Raw genomic sequence first — 13726 nt, 5'->3', positions numbered from 1 at the left:
GAGATGGAGTAGTTTTCAATGGTGAACACTATGTTGATCATATCTAATATATGATTCACGCTCGACCTTTCGGTCTCCGTGTTCCGAGGCCATATCTGTATATGCTTGGCTCGTCAAGTATAACCTGAGTATTCCGCGTGTGCAACTGTTTTGCACCCGTTGTATTTGAACGTAGAACCTATCACACCCGATCATCACGTGGTGTCTCAGCACGAAGAACTTTCGCAACGGTGCATACTCAGGGAGAACACTTCTTGATAATTTAGTGAGAGATCATCTTATAATGCTACCGTCAATCAAAGCAAGATAAGATGCATAAAAAGGATAAACATCACATGCAATCAATATAAGTGATATGATATGGCCATCATCATCTTGTGCTTGTGATCTCCATCTCCGAAGCACCGTCGTGATCACCATCATCACCGGCGTGACACCTTGATCTCCATCGTAGCATCGTTGTCGTCTCGCCAAGCTTATGCTTCCACGACTATCACTACCGCTTAGTAATAAAGTAAAGCATTACATCGCGATTTCATTGCATACAATAAAGCGACAACCATATGGCTCCTACCAGTTGCCGATAACTCGGTTACAAAACATGATTATCTCATACAATAAAATTCAGCATCATGTCTTGACCATATCACATCACAAAATGCCCTGCAAAAACAAGTTAGACGTCCTCTACTTTGTTGTTGCAAGTTTTACGTGGCTGCTACGGGCTTAAGCAAGAACCAATCTCACCTACGCATCAAAACCACAACGATAGTTTGTCAAATAGACTCCGTTTTAACCTTCGCAAGGACCGGGCGTAGCCATACTCGGTTCAACTAAAGTTGGAGAGACAGTCGCCCGCAAGCCACCTATGTGCAAAGCACGTCGGGGGAACCGGTCTCGCGTAAGCGTACACGTAAGGTTGGTCTGGGTCGTCTCGTCCAACAATGCCGCCGAACCAAAGTATGACATGCTGGTAGGCAGTATGACTTATATCTCCCACAACTCACTTGTGTTCTACTCGTGCATATAACATCAACATAAATAACCTAGGCTCGGATGCCACTGTTGGGTTTCGTAGTAATTTCAAAAAATTTCCTACGCACACGCAAGATCATGTGATGCATAGCAAACGAGAGGGGAGAGTGTTGTCTACGTACCCACGCAGACCAACTGCGGAAGCGTTGACACAACGTAGAGGAAGTAGTCGTACGTCTTCACGATCCAACCGATCAAGCACCGAAACTACGGCACCTCCGAGTTCGAGCACACGTTCAGCTCGATGACGATCCCCGGACTCCGATCCAGCAAAGTGTCGGGGAAGAGTTCCGTCAGCACGATGGCGTGGTGACGATCTTGATGTACTACAGCATCAGGGCTTCGCCTAAACTCCGCTACAGTATTATCGAGGACTATGGTGGCTGGGGGCACCGCACACGGCTAAGGAACAGATCACGTGGATCAACTTGTGTGTTCTAGGGTGCCTCTGCCTCAGTATATAAAGGACTAGAGGGGGGGAGGCTGGCCGGCCAAGGTGTGGCGCGCCAGGAGAGTCCTACTCCCTCTGGGAGTAGGATTCCCCCCCCCCCCGAATCCTAGTTGGAATAGGACTCCTTGGGGGAGGGAAAGAGAGAGAGGGGGCCGGCCACCTCTCCTAGTCCTAATAGGACTAGGGGAGGGGGGAGGCGCGCGGCCACCTTGGGCTGCTCCTTTGTCCTTTCCACTAAAGCCCACTAAGGCCCATATAGCTCCCGGGGGGTTCCGGTAACCTCCCGGTACTCCGGTAAAATCCCGATTTCACCCGGAACACTTCCGATATCCAAACATAGGCTTCCAATATATCAATCTTTATGTCTCGACCATTTTGAGACTCCTCGTCATGTCCGTGATCACATCCGGGACTCCGAACAACCTTCGGTACATCAAAATGCATAAACTCATAATATAACTGTCATCGTAACCTTAAGCGTGCGGACCCTACGGGTTCGAGAACAATGTAGACATGACCGAGACACGTCTCCGGTTAATAACCAATAGCGGGACCTGGATGCCCATATTGGCTCCTACATATTCTACGAAGATCTTTTATCGGTCAGACCGCATAACAACATACGTTGTTCCCTTTGTCATCGGTATGTTACTTGCCCGAGATTCGATCGTCGGTATTCCAATACCTAGTTCAATCTCGTTACCGGAAAGTCTCTTTACTCGTTCTGTAATACATCATCCCGCAACTAACTCATTTAGTTGCAATGCTTGGAAGGCTTAAGTGATGTGCATTACCGAGAGGGCCCAGAGATACCTCTCCGATAATTTGAGTGACAAATCCTAATCTCGAAATACGCCAACCCAACATCTACCTTTGGAGACACCTGTAATGCTCCTTTATAATCACCCAGTTACGTTGTGACGTTTGGTAGCACCCAAAGTGTTCCTCCGGCAAACGGGAGTTGCATAATCTCATAGTCATAGGAACATGTATAAGTCATGAAGAAAGCAATAGCAACATACTAAACGATCGGGTGCTAAGCTAATGGAATGGGTCATGTCAATCAGATCATTCAACTAATGATGTGACCTCGTTAATCAAATAACAACACTTTGTTCATGGTTAGGAAACATAACCATCTTTGATTAACGAGCTAGTCAAGTAGAGGCATACTAGTGACACTAAGTTTGTCTATGTATTCACACATGTATTATGTTTCTGGTTAATACAATTCTAGCATGAATAATAAACATTTATCATGATATAAGGAAATAAATAATAACTTTATTATTGCCTCTAGGGCATATTTCCTTCAGTCTCCCACTTGCACTGGAGTCAATAATCTAGATTACACTGTAATGATTCTAACACCCATGGAGCCTTGGTGCTGATCATGTTTTGCTCATGGAAGAGGCTTAGTCAACGGGTCTGCAACATTCAGATCCGTATGTATCTTGCAAATCTCTATGTCTCCCACCTGGACTAGATCCCGGATGGAATTGAAGCGCCTCTTGATGTGCTTGGTTCTCTTGTGAAATCTGGATTCCTTTGCCAAGGCAATTGCACCAGTATTGTCACAAAAGATTTTCATTGGACCTGTTGCACTAGGTATGACACCTAGATCGGATATGAACTCCTTCATCCAGACTCCTTCGTTTGCTGCTTCCGAAGTAGCTATGTACTCCGCTTCACATGTAGATCCCGCCACAACGCTTTGTTTAGAACTGCACCAACTGACAGCTCCACCGTTTAATGTAAACACGTATCCGGTTTGCGATTTAGAATCGTCCGGATCAGTGTCAAAGCTTGCATCAACGTAACCGTTTACGATGAGCTCTTTGTCACCTCCATATATGAGAAACATATCCTTAGTCCTTTTCAGGTACTTCAGGATGTTCTTGACCGCTGTCCAGTGATCCACTCCTGGATTACTTTGGTACCTCCCTGCTAGACTTATAGCAAGGCACACATCAGGTCTGGTACACAACATTGCATACATGATAGATCCTATGGCTGAAGCATAGGGAACATCTTTCATTTTCTCTCTATCTTCTGCAGTGGTCGGGCATTGAGTCTGACTCAACTTCACACCTTGTAACACAGGCAAGAACCCTTTCTTTGCTTGATCCATTTTGAACTTCTTCAAAATCTTGTCAAGGTATGTGCTCTGTGAAAGTCCAATTAAGCGTCTTGATCTATCTCTATAGATCTTTATTCCTAATATGTAAGCAGCTTCACCGAGGTCTTTCATTGAAAAACTTTTATTCAAGTATCCTTTTATGCTATCCAGAAATTCTATATCATTTCCAATCAGTAATATGTCATCCACATATAATATCAGAAATGCTACAGAGCTCCCACTCACTTTCTTGTAAATACAGGCTTCTCCGAAAGTCTGTATAAAACCAAATGCTTTGATCACACTATCAAAGCGTTTATTCCAACTCCGAGAGGCTTGCACCAGTCCATAAATGGATCGCTGGAGCTTGCACACTTTGTTAGCTCCCTTTGGATCGACAAAACCTTCTGGTTGCATCATATACAACTCTTCTTCCAGAAATCCATTCAGGAATGCAGTTTTGACATCCATCTGCCAAATTTCATAATCATAAAATGCGGCAATTGCTAACATGATTCGGACAGACTTAAGCATCGCTACGGGTGAGAAGGTCTCATCGTAGTCAATCCCTTGAACTTGCCGAAAACCTTTCGCGACAAGTCGAGCTTTGTAGACAGTAACATTTCCGTCAGCGTCAGTCTTCTTCTTGAAGATCCATTTATTCTCAACTGCTTGCCGATCATCGGGCAAGTAAACCAAAGTCCATACTTTGTTCTCATACATGGATCCCATCTCAGATTTCATGGCTTCAAGCCACTTTGCGGAATCAGGGCTCACCATCGCTTCTTCATAGTTCGTAGGTTCATCATGATCTAGTAGCATGACTTCCAGAATGGGATTACCATACCACTCTGGTGCGGATCTTACTCTGGTTGATCTACGAGGTTCAGTAGTATCTTGATCTAAAGTTTCATGATCATCATCATTAGCTTCCTCACTAACTGGTGTAGGTGTCACTGAAACAGTTTTCTGTGATGTACTACTTTCCAATAAGGGAGCAGGTACAGTTACCTCGTCAAGTTCTACTTTCCTCCCACTCACTTCTTTCGAGAGAAACTCCTTCTCCAGAAAGTTTCCGAATTTAGCAACAAAAGTCTTGCCTTCGGATCTGTGATACAAGGTGTATCCAATAGTTTCCTTTGGATATCCTATGAAGACACATTTTCTCCGATTTGGGTTCGAGCTTATCAGGTTGAAGCTTTTTCACATAAGCATCGCAGCCCCAAACTTTAAGAAACGACAACTTTGGTTTCTTGCCAAACCACAGTTCATAAGGCGTCGTCTCAACGGATTTTGATGGTGCCCTATTTAACGTGAATGCGGCCGTCTCTAAAGCATAACCCCAAAACGATAGCGGTAAATCAGTAAGAGACATCATAGATCGCACCATATCTAGTAAAGTACGATTACGACGTTCGGACACACCATTACGCTGTGGTGTTCCGGGTGGCGTGAGTTGCGAAACTATTCCACAATTTTTCAAATGTCGACCAAACTCGTAACTCAAATATTCTCCTCCACAGATCAGATCGTAGAAACTTTATTTTCTTGTTACGATGATTTTCAACTTCACTCTGAAATTCTTTGAACTTTTCAAATGTTTCAGACTTATGTTTCATTAAGTAGATATACCCATATCTGCTTAAATCATCTGTGAAGGTGAGAAAATAACGATATCCGCCACGAGCCTCAATATTCATCGGACCACATACATCTGTATGTATGATTTCCAACAATCTGTTGCTCTCTCCATAGTACCGGAGAACGGTGTTTTAGTCATCTTGCCCATGAGGCACGGTTCGCAAGTACCAAGTGATTCATAATCAAGTGGTTCCACAGTATGGAGTTTCTTCATGCGCTTTACACCGATATGACCCAAACGGCAATGCCACAAATAAGTTGCACCATCATTATCAACTCTGCATATGAATATGTGTGTTACTACTATCGAGATTCAACAAGAATAGACCACTCTTCAAGGGTGCATGACCATAAAAGATATTACTCATATAAATAGAACAACCATTATTCTCTGATTTAAATGAATAACCGTCTCGCATCAAACAAGATCCAGATATAATGTTCATGCTCAACGCTGGCACCAAATAACAATTATTTAGGTCTAATACTAATCCCGAAGGTAGATGTGGAGGTAGCATGCCGACCGCGATCACATCGACTTTGGAACCGTTTCCCACGCGCATCGTCACCTCGTCCTTTGCTAGTGTTCGCTAAATCCGTAGTCCCTGTTTCGAGTTGCAAATATTAGCAACAGAACCAGTATCAAATACCCAGGTGCTACTGCGAGCTCTAGTAAGGTACACATCAATAACATGTATATCACATATACCTTTGTTCACCTTGCCATCCTTCTTATCCGCCAAATACTTGGGGCAGTTCCGCTTCCCGTGACCAGTCTGCTTGCAGTAGAAGCACTCGGTTTCAGGCTTAGGTCCAGACTTGGGTTCTTCTCTTGAGCAGCAACTTGTTTGCCGTTCTTCTTGAAGTTCCCCTTCTTCTTCCCTTTGCCCTTTTTCTTGAAACTAGTGGTCTTTTTGACCATCAACACTTGATGCTCCTTCTTGATTTCTACCTCCGTAGCTTTCAGCATTGCGAAGAGCTCGGGAATAGTCTTGTTCATCCCTTGCATATTATAGTTCATCACGAAGCTCTTGTAGCTTGGTGGCAGTGATTGGAGAATTCTGTCAATGACGCAATCATCTGGAAGATTAACTCCCAATTGAATCAAGTGATTATTATACCCAGACATTTTGAGTATATGCTCACTGACAGAACTGTTCTCCTCCATCTTGCAGCTGTAGAACTTATTGGAGACTTCATATCTCTCAATTCGGGCATTTGCTTGAAATATTAACTTCAACTCCTGAAACATCTCATATGCTCCATGACGTTCAAAACGTCGTTGAAGTCCCGATTCTAAGCCGTAAAGCATGGCACACTGAACTATCGAGTAGTCATCAGCTTTGCTCTGCCAGACGTTCATAACATCTGGTGTTGCTCCAGCAGCAGGCTTGGCACCCAGCGGTGCTTCCAGGACATAATTCTTCTGTGCAGCAATGAGGATAATCCTCAAGTTACGGACCCAGTCCGTGGAATTGCTACCATCATCTTTCAACTTTACTTTCTCAAGGAACGCATTAAAATTCAACGGAACAAGAGCACGAGCCATCTATCTACAATCAACATAAATAAGCAAGATACTATCAGGGACTAAGTTCATGATAAATTTAAATTCAATTAATCATATTACTTAAGAACTCCCACTTAGATAGACATCCCTCTAATCTTCTAAGTGATCACGTGATCCAAATCAACTAAACCATAACCGATCATCACGTGAAATGGATTAGTCTTCAATGGTGAACATCATTATGTTGATCATATCTACTATATGATTCATGCTCGACCTTTCGGTCTTCGTGTTCCGAGGCCATATCTGCATATGCTAGGCTCGTCAAGTATAACCCGAGTATTCTGCGTGTGCAAAACTGGCTTGCACCCGTTGTAGATGGACGTAGAGATTATCACACCCGATCATCACGTGGTGTCTGGGCACGACGAACTTTGGCAACGGTGCATACTCGGGGAGAACACTTCTTGATAATTTAGTGAGAGATCATCTTATAATGCTAACGTCAATCAAAGCAAGATAAGATGCATAAAGGATAAACATCACATGCAATCAATATAAGTGATATGATATGGTCATCATCTTCTTGTGCCTGTGATCTCCATCTCCGAAGCACCGTCATGATCACCATCGTCACTGGCGCGACACCTTGATCTCCATCGTAGCATCGTTGTCGTCTCGCCAATCTTATGCTTCTACGACTATCGCTACCGTTTAGTGATAAAGTAAAGCATTACATCGCGATCTCATTGCATACAATAAAGCGACAACCATATGGCTCCTGCCAGTTGCCGATAACTCGGTTACAAAACATGATCATCTCATACAATAAAATTCAGCATCATGCCTTGACCATATCACATCACAACATGCCCTGCAAAAACAAGTTAGACGTCCTCTACTTTGTTGTTGCAAGTTTTACGTGGCTGCTACGGGCTTAAGTAAGAACCAAACTCACTCTACGCATTAAAACCACAACGATAGTTTATCAATTTGACTCCGTTTTAACCTTCGCAAGGACCGGGCGTAGCCACACTCGGTTCATCTAAAGTTGGAGAGACTGTCGCCCGCAAGCCACCTATGTGCAAAGCACGTCGGGAGAACCGGTCTCGCGTAAGCGTAAGCGTAATGTCGGTCCGGGTCGTCTCGTCCAACAATACCGCCGAACCAAAGTATGACATGCTGGTAGGCAGTATGACTTATATCGCCCACAACTCACTTGTGTTCTACTCGTGCATATAACATCAAACCATAAAACCTAGGCTCGGATGCCACTGTTGGGGAACGCAGTAATTTCAAAAAAATTCCTACGCACACGCAAGATCATGGTGATGCATAGCAACGAGAGGGGAGAGTATGATCTACGTACCCTTGTAGAACCGACAGCGGAAGCGTTAGCACAACGCGGTTGATGTAGTCGTACGTCTTCACGGCCCGACCGATCAAGCACCGAAACTACGGCACCTCCGAGTTCTAGCACACGTTCAGCTCGATGACGATCCCCGGACTCCGATACAGCAAAGTGTCGGGGAGGAGTTCCGTCTGCAGAACGGCGTGGTGACGATCTTGATGTACTACCATCGCAGGGCTTCGCCTAAGCACCGCTACAATATTAAAAGGAGTATGGTGGAAGGGGGCACCGCACATGGCTAAGAATATGATCACGTGGATCAACTTGTGTTCTCTAGGGGTGCCCCATGCCTCCGTATATAAAGGCTCAAAGGGGGGGGGGCTGTGTTGGGTTTCGTAGTAATTTCAAAAAATTTCCTACGCACACGCAAGATCATGTGATGCATAGAAACGAGAGGGGAGAGTGTTGTCTACGTACCCACGCAGACCAACTGCGGAAGCGTTGACACAACGTAGAGGTTCATCGGAGAGGCGGACCTCGCGCCGACAAGCGTCGGCAAGGGGCTGGCTGCGCAGGCGATCTCAACGCCGCACAGCGCGTCAATGCAAACTTTGCCTGGCGTGCCTGGCTGGCTGCGCTCGCCAGGGAGGAAAAGGGTTCTCGTCCAGAACAGATCTCCGGACGGCGGGTGCACCAGGCCCACAGTGGGCGCCAAATGTCGGGGGTTTGGTGCGACATATGCCAACGGATGGCTTATCATGGTGGGGGCGAGTAGAACGTCGCTGGTGCCTGGAAACGGGATGAGGCGAAGACATGCACGCCGGCGAATCTTTCCCAGCTTCGGGGCTCTCCGGGGAGATAATAACCCTACTGCTACTCTGCGGGGTCTCCGCATGATCACTATGGCCAAGTGTTTACATGGTTGCTCCTTGAGCTGTTTCTGGTCGCAGAAGAGGGCAAGGCTAGCTCTCTCCTTCTATCTGGTATGGTCTAGAACTACTGGGATCCAACCCCTTGCATGGGTGCCCTGGGGGGGTTTATATAGGCCTACCCCCCAGGGGTACAATGGTAATTCTGTTGGGTTTCGTAAGTAATTTCAAAAAATTTCCTACGCACACACAAGATCATGTGATGCATAGCAACGAGAGGGAGAGTTGTCTACGTACCCAACGCAGACCGACTGCGGAAGCGCTGACACAACATAGAGGAAGTAGTCGTACGTCTTCACGATCCAACCGATCAAGCACCGAAACTCCGGCACCTCCGAGTTCGAGCACACGTTCAGCTCGATGACGATCCCCGGACTCCGATCCAGCAAAGTGTCGGGGAAGAGTTCCGTCAGCACGACGGCGTGGGGACGATCTTGATGCACTACAGCAGCAGGGCTTCGCCTAAACTCCGCTACAGTATTATCAAGGACTATGGTGGCAGGGGGCACCGCACACGGCTAAGGAATAGATCACGTGGATCAACTTGTGTGTTTCTGGGGTGCCTCTGCCTCAGTATATAAAGGACTAGAGGGGGGAGGCTGGCGGCCATAGGAGGCGCGCCAGGAGAGTCCTACTCCCTCTGGGAGTAGGATTCCCCCCCCAATCCTAGTTGGAATAGGATTCGCGGAGGGGGAAAAGAGAGAGAGGGGGCCGGCCACCTCTCCTAGTCCTAATAGGACTAGGGGAAGGGGGAGGCGCGCAGCCCATGTAGGGCTGCCTCTTCTCTTTTCCACTAAGGCCCATCATGGCCCATTTAGCTCCCGGGGGGTTCCGGTAACCTTCCCGGTACTCCGGTAAAATCCCGATTTCACCCGGAACACTTCCGATATCCAAACATAGGCTTCCAATATATCAATCTTTATGTCTCGACCATTTCGAGACTCCTCGTCATGTCCGTGATCACATCCGGGACTCCGAACAACCTTCGGTACATCAAAATGCATAAACTCATAATATAACTGTCATCGTAACCTTAAGCGTGCGGACCCTACGGGTTCGAGAACAATGTAGACATGACCGAGACACGTCTCCGGTCAATAACCAATAGCGGGACCTGGATGCCCATATTGGCTCCTACATATTCTACGAAGATCTTTATCGGTCAGACCGCATAACAACATACGTTGTTCCCTTTGTCATCGGTATGTTACTTGCCCGAGATTCGATCGTCGGTATCCAATACCTAGTTCAATCTCGTTACCGGAAAGTCTCTTTACTCGTTCTGTAATACATCATCCCGCAACTAACTCATTAGTTGCAATGCTTGCAAGGCTTAGTGATGTGCATTACCGAGAGGGCCCAGAGATACCTCTCCGACAATCGGAGTGACAAAACCTAATCTCGAAATACGCCAACCCAACATGTACCTTTGGAGACACCTGTAGTACTCCTTTATAATCACCCAGTTACGTTGTGACGTTTGGTAGTACCCAAAGTGTTCCTCCGGTAAACGGGAGTTGCATAATCTCATAGTTATAGGAACATGTATAAGTCATGAAGAAAGCAATAGCAACATACTAAACGATCGGGTGCTAAGCTAATGGAATGGGTCATGTCAATCAGATCATTCTCTCTAATGATGTGATCTCGTTAATCAAATAACAACTCTTTTGTTCATGGTTAGGAAACATAACCATCTTTGATTAACGAGCTAGTCTAGTAGAGGCATACTAGTGACACTCTGTTTGTCTATGTATTCACACATGTATTATGTTTCCGGTTAATACAATTCTAGCATGAATAATAAACATTTATCATGATATAAGGAAATAAATAATATCTTTATTATTGCCTCTAGGGCATATTTCCTTCAGTCTCCCACTTGCACTAGAGTCAATAATCTAGATTACGCAGTAATGATTCTAACACCCATGGAGCCGTGGTGCTGATCATGTTTTGCTCGTGGAAGAGGCTTAGTCAACGGGTCTGCAACATTCAGATCCGTATGTATCTTGCAAATCTCTATTTCTCCCACCTGGACTAGATCCCGGATGGAATTGAAGCGTCTCTTGATGTGTTTGGTTCTCTTGTGAAATCTGGATTCCTTTGCCAAGGCAATTGCACCAGTATTGTCACAAAAGATTTTCATTGGACCCGATGCACTAGGTATGACACCTAGATCGGATATGAACTCCTTCATCCAGACTCCTTCGTTTACTGCTTCCGAAGCAGCTATGTACTCCGCTTCACATGTAGATCCCGCTACGACGCTTTGTTTAGAACTGCATCAACTGACAGCTCCACCGTTTAATGTAAACACGTATCCGGTTTGCGATTTAGAATCGTCCGTATCAGTGTCAAAGCTTGCATCAACGTTACCGTTTACGATGAGCTCTTTGTCACCTCCATATACGAGAAGCATATCCTTAGTCCTTTTCAGGTATTTCAGGATGTTCTTGACCGCCGTCCAGTGATCCACTCCTGGATTACTTTGGTACCTCCCTGCTAAACTTATAGCAAGGCACACATTAGGTCTGGTACACAGCATTGCATATATGATAGAGCCTATGGCTGAAGCATAGGGAACATCTTTCATATTCTCTCTATCTTCTGCAGTGGTCGGGCATTGAGTCTTACTCAACTTCACACCTTGTAACACAGGCAAGAACCCTTTCTTTGCTTGATCCATTTTGAATTTCTTCAAACTTTGTCAAGGTATGTGCTTTGTGAAAGTCCAATTAAGCATCTTGATCTATCTCTATAGATCTTAATGCCTAATATGTAAGCAGCTTCACCGAGGTCTTTCATTGAAAAACTCTTATTCAAGTATCCCTTTATGCTATCCAGAAATTCTATATCATTTCCAATCAGTAATATGTCATCCACATATAATATCAGAAATGCTACAGAGCTCCCACTCACTTTCTTGTAAATACAGACTTCTCCAAAAGTCTGTATAAAACCAAATGCTTTGATCACACTATCAAAGCGTTTATTCCATCTCCGAGAGGCTTGCACCAGTCCATAAATGGATCGCTGGAGCTTGCACAATTTGTTAGCTCCCTTTGGATCGACAAAACCTTCTGGTTGCATCATATACAACTCTTCTTCCAGAAATCCATTCAGGAATGCAGTTTTGACATCCATCTGCCAAATTTCATAATCATAAAATGTGGCAATTGCTAACATGATTCGGACAGACTTAAGCATCGCTACGGGTGAGAAGGTCTCATCCTAGTCAATACCTTGAACTTGCCGAAAACCTTTTGCGACAAGTCGAGCCTTGTAGACAGTAATATTACCGTCAGCGTCAGTCTTCTTCTTGAAGATCCATTTATTCTCAATTGCTTGCCGATCAGCGGGCAAGTCAACCAAAGTCCATACTTTGTTCTCATACATGGATCCCATCTCAGATTTCATGGCTTCAAGCCATTTTGCGGAATCTGGGCTCACCATCGCTTCTTCATAGTTCGTAGGTTCATCATGATCTAGTAGCATGACTTCCAGAACAGGATTACCGTACCACTCTGGTGCGGATCTTACTCTGGTTGATCTACGAGGTTCAGTAGTATCTTGATCTAAAGTTTCATGATCATCATCATTAGCTTCCTCACTAACTGGTGTAGGTGTCACTGAAACAGTTTTCTGTGATGTACTACTTTCCAATAAGGGAGCAGGTACAGTTACCTCGTCAAGTTCTACTTTCCTCCCACTCACTTCTTTCGAGAGAAACTCCTTCTCTAGAAAGGATCCATTCTTAGCAACGAATGTCTTGCCTTCGGATCTGTGATAGAAGGTGTACCCAACAGTCTCCTTTGGGTATCCTTGTTGGGTTTCGTAGTAATTTCAAAAAATTTCCTACGCACACGGAAGATCATGTGATGCATAGCAACGAGAGGGGAGAGTGTTGTCTACGTACCCAAGCAGACCGACTGTGGAAGCGTTGACACAACGTAGAGGAAGTAGTCGTACGTCTTCACGATCCAACCGATCAAGCACCGAAACTACGGCACCTCCGAGTTCGAGCACACGTTCAGCTCGATGACGATCCCCGGACTCCGATCCAGCAAAGTGTCGGGGAAGAGTTCCGTCAGCACGACGGCGTGGTGACGATCTTGATGTACTACAGCAGCAGGGCTTCGCCTAAACTCCGCTACAGTATTATCGAGGACTATGGTGGCTGGGGGCACCGCACACGGCTAAGGAACAGATCACGTGGATCAACTTGTGTGTTCTAGGGTGCCTCTGCCTCAGTATATAAAGGACTAGAGGGGGGAGGCTGGCCGGCCAAGGTGTGGCGTGCCAGGAGAGTCCTACTCCCTCTGGGAGTAGGATCCCCCCCCAATCCTAGTTGGAATAGGATTCCTCGAGGGGGTAAGAGAGAGAGGGGGCCGGCCACCTTGGGCTGCCCCTTTCTCCTTTCCACTAAAGCCCACTAAGGCCCATATAGTTCCCGGGGGGTTCCGGTAACCTCCCGGTACTCCGGTAAAATCCCGATTTCACCCGGAACACTTCCGATATCCAAACATAGGCTTCCAATATATCAATCTTTATGTCTCGACCATTTTGAGACTCCTCGTCATGTCCGTGATCACATCCGGGACTCCGAACAACCTTCGGTACATCAAAATGCATAAACTCATAATATAACTGTCATCGTAACCTTAAGCGTGCGGACCCTACGGGTTCG

This window comes from Triticum urartu, chromosome 3 (genome assembly GCF_003073215.2).
Source record: "Triticum urartu cultivar G1812 chromosome 3, Tu2.1, whole genome shotgun sequence".
Lineage (NCBI taxonomy): Eukaryota > Viridiplantae > Streptophyta > Magnoliopsida > Poales > Poaceae > Triticum > Triticum urartu.
This window is presented reverse-complemented; position numbering follows the sequence as displayed.